Genomic DNA, 6,077 nt, shown 5'->3' with positions numbered 1-6,077 from the left:
ATGTTGTGTTTGATGATAAAAAGATTGAAGGACTACAAGATGGAGATTACCATGAAAGCCTCAAATTTGACAATGTGGAGATGGTTAGTGATGACAGTGATGATGAAAGTGATCAAGAAATAGTATCAAAGGATAATGCAGAAAATTCTACTACCAATGAAGCACAAAATTCAACATTTGTCGAGTTACAAATTACTTCATCCGTCGGGAGACAATCTGCTTTATCCGTCGGGAGACAACCAGCTTCACCCGTCGGTACTCAAAATTTACCATTCGTCGGGTCATCAAAAGAAGCTGAAAGTCAGAATAGATCACTTATAGAAAGTTCCCCTTTCTCAAATCAAAGATCCATAAACTCAGGGGGAGTTTCTAATAATCAAAACTCAATCACACATCAAGAAAACAATGAGGCCTCTTCAGCTAGAGCTAATCTACCTCAACAAAGGAAATGGACAAAGGATCACCCCTTTGAGCTCATCATTGGTGATGTATCTTCTAGAGTTTAAACAAGGAGAGCAACTCAAGAAGAATGTCTATATAGCAGTTTCCTCTCTAAGGAAGAACCAAAGAAGGTAGAAGAAGCTTTGTTGGATCCTGATTGGATTTTAGCTATGCAGGAGGAGCTGAACCAATTTGAAAGGAACAAAGTATGGAAGCTGGTGCCCAAGCCTAAAGGAAAAAATCGAATAGACACCAAATGGGTATTCAGAAACAAGATGGATGAAAATGGCATAGTAGTCAGAAACAAAGCTAGATTGGTTGCTAAGGGGTATTATCAACAAGAAGGAATAGATTTTGATGAAACTTTTGCTCCTGTTGCAAGACTTGAAGCCATCAGAATCTTCTTAGCCTATGCAGTCCATGCCAATTTCAAGGTCTATCAAATGGATGTCAAAAGTGTCTTTCTGAATGGAGATTTGGAGGAGGAAGTATATGTCAGTCAGCCTCTTGGTTTTGAAGATCCAAATTTTCCAGAATATGTCTACTATCTTTTGAAAGCACTTTATGGACTAAAGCAAGCACCTAGAGCCTGGTATGACACTTTGTCAAAGTTTCTTTTAGAGAATCACTTCACTAGAGGTACTGTAGACAAAACTTTATTCTTTAGAAATGTTAATGGCTCTAGCATACTTGTTCAAATTTATGTAGATGACATTATTTTTGGCTTTACAGATGAAAAACTTTGCAAAAAGTTTGCCAAATTGATGCAAAGTAAGTATGAAATGAGTATGATGGGAGAACTTACTTACTTTCTTGGTTTGCAAGTTAAGCAAGTTAGTGATGGAATATTCATTAGTCAAAATAAATACATTTATGATCTTTTAAAGAAGTTTGATCTGATGGATTGCACATCTGCAAAAACTCTCATGGCCACTGCAACTAAGCTTGAATTAAACACTACTGAAAAGTCTGTGGATATTTCAAGTTATAGGGGAATGGTTGGCTCACTTCTGTACTTAATAGCTAGTAGGCCAGATATAATGTTTGCTACATGTCTTTGTGCTAGATTTCAGGCTGATCCTAGAGAATCTCACTTAGTAGCTATTAAGAGAATTTTCAGATTTCTCAAGGGAACACCAAAACTTGGCATTTGGTACCCTAGAGATTCTGGTTTTGATCTAACTGGTTATTCAGATGCAGATTATGCAGGTTGTAGAATTGATAGAAAAAGTACAACAGGAACCTGTCAATTTCTAGGAAATAAGCTTGTGTCCTGGTTCAGTAAAAAGCAAAATTCAGTTTCTACTTCTACAGTTGAAGCTGAATATATTGATGCTGGCAGTTGTTGTGCATAGATTTTGTGGATGAAAAACCAATTGCTAGACTATGGTCTGCAAGTGGAAAGAATTCCTATTTTCTGTGATAACACAAGTGCAATTGCCATCACTGAAAATCCAGTACATCATTCAAGAACAAAGCACATGGACATCAAGTACCACTTCATAAGGGAACATGTAATGAATGGTACCGTGGAACTACATTTTGTTCCAAGTTAAAAGCAGCTTGCAGATATATTTACCAAGCCACTGGATGAATCCACTTTTTCAAGGTTGGTAAGTGAGTTAGGTATGCTTAATTACTCTTGAATCTTTACAGATAATTTGCAAGTTGTAATGCAGCCGGAAATTTAATTGATTTTTCAGTCTTGAATGAAATTTTGCCTAAGTCAAAATTTACATCTCAACGGATGATCATTATACATCGAGTTTGATCATCCGTTGGTATACAATTTGTTAATAAAATCAATTATTTTTCTGGAATGTTTTATGTCTCGACGGATAACTAATTTATCATCATCCGTCGAATTGTGTTATTCTTAGCCGTTGATTCTCTGAACATTATCCATCGAGTATACTTACAGTTTGTAAGCATAACACGACGGATAATTGATGGAATTTTTACAGTTTTGTTTTAAACGGCTATTTTGGGCAATTCTTATTGGTTACTTTATTTTACTTTATTATTTTTGACAGTTATTTTTGAGATAGTATAAAAGCATAATTCATTTTCATTGCTTTTCTTTTATCATTCTCAAATCATCTGCTCTAACTTCTTTCTTTCTCATAAGCACTTACTCTCTCTCTCTGCAAGTTTTTACTCTCTAATAATGGCACCAGTCGTCAAGATCATGTCTCAAACTGGATTTATCTATAAGAAGAATAACTTCACGGCTTTAGTGAACAAGGGGATTCAGCAGTCTAGCGACTACCACAAAATGATGGATTTTGTGAAGAACTGTAAACTCAACTATGCCATGCTGGAATCACCCACCATTTACTATGAGGTTGTTGAAGAAATGTGGACGACTGCAACATACAACTCAACTGATAAGACTATCACTTTTACTATTAAAGGTAAGGAATTTTGTGTTAATAGTGATATTGTTAAAGCATGTTTCAAAATTCCTGATAATACTGTAACTTCACCACACAGACACTGATATTGTTAATATGCTTAATTCCATGGGCTATGCACTCTTTACTTCTAAATTAAGTGAAATTAGGAAGTTGGGTCTTAGGAAGGAATGAAGTTATTTGTGTGATGTAGTTACCAAGGTATTTTCTGGTAAAAATTAGCAATTTTGATTCAGTTAATATCTCTATGCTCAACATGCTTTACATGCTAGTAACTGATAATTATTTCAACTTTAGTGATCTTGTCATATTTGAGTTGGGGTTTAATTTAGGGGAGTTAAATAAGAGGGGTAAAAATGTTTACTATGCTAGATTTTTAATGATGCTTGCTAACCACCTCTCTGAGGATATTGTGCTTGAGAACCCAACCAACAAATTAGATTGTTGGGTTCAAGAAAGGAGAATCATTGCAGATTTGAATAGGGCAAACCATCACAAATAGGTGCCACTCTTCTACTTCCCTGTAATGGAAGCACCTCAGGTAAGTGAGGTAATTTCCACTGTCTCTACTCTTCCAACCTCACAAACTTCTTTGCATTCTAGTGTAGCTATGGCAACTGTGTCATTGACCCAATAGTTGCCTACCCAAGCTACCAAATCCAAAATTTCAAAAACAAAGACAAAAAAAGCCCCCTCTGGTGTCTCTCAAAAGATGCTAGTTGCAAAATCCACCAAACCTAAAGAGGGAAGTGTGAAGGTGGGTAAGAAAGGTGAGGGACAGGGTGAACATCAAAGAAACTCTAAGAATAAGGTTGGAGAGGTGAGTGTTTCCCAGCCTAGCCACACTGCAGTTTCCCAACAAATTGCAGTGCTTAATAAGGATATAAGCTCATTACTAGTTGCATCCTCCCAAAAGGACGTGACTGTTGAGCATAGCTCTCAACCAAGAGCACAGGCCAAAAGGGTAAGGGACACAAGCTCACCCCAAACTTAAACTAGAAAGAAGAAATCAAAGACCCTTGGGGATGCACAGGGTTCACACACTATGCAAACTGGTGCTAAAGACACAGTCACTGCACCTTCTCAAAGTCAGGTTGATGTGGCTCCAATAAATATGGAGTCATAGCCAAAATCTCTAATAATTGAAGCACCTGAAACACCAAATTCTCATACACACTCTTTGGATGTTGACATGATAAACACATCACTTCCAAATTCTCCATCTTTAACTCTCTTGGAGAAGCCAAAAATCCAAACAAGTGAGCATCATCTTCTAGATGATTTGTTGGCTCACTTGCCATTTCTTTCTGAGACTATTGAGACATCTATGCCAAAATTTTCATTAATCTGCATAGAGTCCACAATAGTCTCCACTCCAAACTCATTTATTTACACTCTCTCTATAGATATTGTTCATCCGTTGAGTAGTGATTGTATCCCGACGGATGTGCCTAACAGCAGTCATCCGTCGGTTAACAAAATTACTACCCCGATGGATATTCCTTATCCGTCGAGTGTCTCTGCACAGCTTCAAACTTCATCAATTATTACAAGTGCAAAAGACGTAGTAGTAGTGCAATCACTCCTAGGACTGAGCGAAGGGAGTGAAATGAGTGAGAGTCTGGGTTGCTCCCAGGAAAAAGAAGAGGAAAAGAGTGAACCAATGCAGTCCATTTCTTCAGGACTGGCAAAAGTGAGTGTGAGGAGTCCCACATTAGATGGTGAAGGTGAGGGTGTGAGGGTGGGGAGCCAAGGTGAGACCTTGATGCAACAAAAGAGAGATCATGAGAAAAATACAGGTACAGGAGTGATAAGGATGGAAACCATTACAAGTGAGTCAATGAATATCAATGATGCAGAAAGGGAAAGGCTATTTTAGCAAGAATATCAAGCTGTTATAGATTCTATTTCCCTGGATGCTGAGACATTTACTCACCCTCTGACAGCTTACCAAACTCTAGCTGTACAGGGCAATGAGGAGGCTGAAAGATTGTTAAACCTGGTGCATACTACACAATCTTTACAAAGAGCAAATGATGCAATCACTGCTATGCCTTCCAACATTGGCAGTGATTTTGAACTGGATGAAACTTCTTTTGGGGATGCTGGTGGGGATGATGAGGAAGATAGCATGAGCATAGGGGGAGATGCAGATGTTCCTGCCTGGATGCTAACAAAAGAATGCTCCTACTCACATCTCCGATCAACACTATTCAAGCTAATTCATGACACCCAAGCAGCCATTCAGGCATCTACTAATGCCAGCACAAAGAAGCTACTCACAACACATCTTGAAGCACTCTAGCTACATAAAATTCAAGCCCTCCAACACAGTCAGAGTGTGGATGCAATCAAGCAAGAAATTTCTGAAGTAAAGCAGGATGTCATAGAAAGGTTGGATGCTAGACTTCCTGCTACCACCATGATTGTAATAGTTCAAAAGCTAAGGAAGGAGGCTGATCTCAATAGGAAAGTTGAGGCCATGGACTCAAGATTATCTGCTGTAGAGAAGTCAATGGCCAAGATACTTAACAATCAATAAACTCAGACTACACTTCTCCAACAGTTGGTGGCTGCTCAACTCCCTCCCACACAACTTGATGATAACAAAAAGGGGGAGAAAGGCTCAAGTGAGGGGGAGAAACAGCTCAACATTCAAGTTAGCAAAGTAATTGTGCCCACAATTGCTTTCACTAAGCCACCAACTAAAGAAAACATCGATCTGATTAATGAAGCAGCATCCACATTGAGAGCAGCTGAAAAGAAGCAATTAAGCCCAATCAACTGGGAGAAAAATGATGAGGATATTCAAAAGAGGTTTGGGCTAGCAAAGAAGCCAGAAAAATTAGTCATTCATCACTCAAGTCAGGAAAATCTCTGTGAATGATATGAGCATGAATAATCTGGAAAGAGGACAGCCATCCTGCATCAAATCTCCAAAGGCTGAGCTAATTTTGAAGCCAAAGGTGAACTATCCTAAACCTTCTCTAAAGAACCCTTTAGATACAGTGTATGAGACACCAAAGCCTGATGAAAAGAAACTGTTATCAAGATCTATTGCATTCTACAAGGATCCAGCTGATTCAGCATTGAAAAGAAGAATTGCCAAGGTTTTCAGGAATGGTAAGGAAATTTATGTGGTGGCTGGACACCCTCAATTTGCTGAAGCAAAAAGAGAATAAAAGGCAAGATTGAAGCAAGAAAAGAAGCAAGCTGCTCTAG

The sequence above is a fragment of the Apium graveolens genome, chromosome 4 (genome assembly GCF_009905375.1).
Source record: "Apium graveolens cultivar Ventura chromosome 4, ASM990537v1, whole genome shotgun sequence".
NCBI classification, from domain to species: domain Eukaryota; kingdom Viridiplantae; phylum Streptophyta; class Magnoliopsida; order Apiales; family Apiaceae; genus Apium; species Apium graveolens.
The sequence above is the reverse complement of the archived record's forward strand: the minus strand, read 5'-3'. Positions refer to the sequence as shown.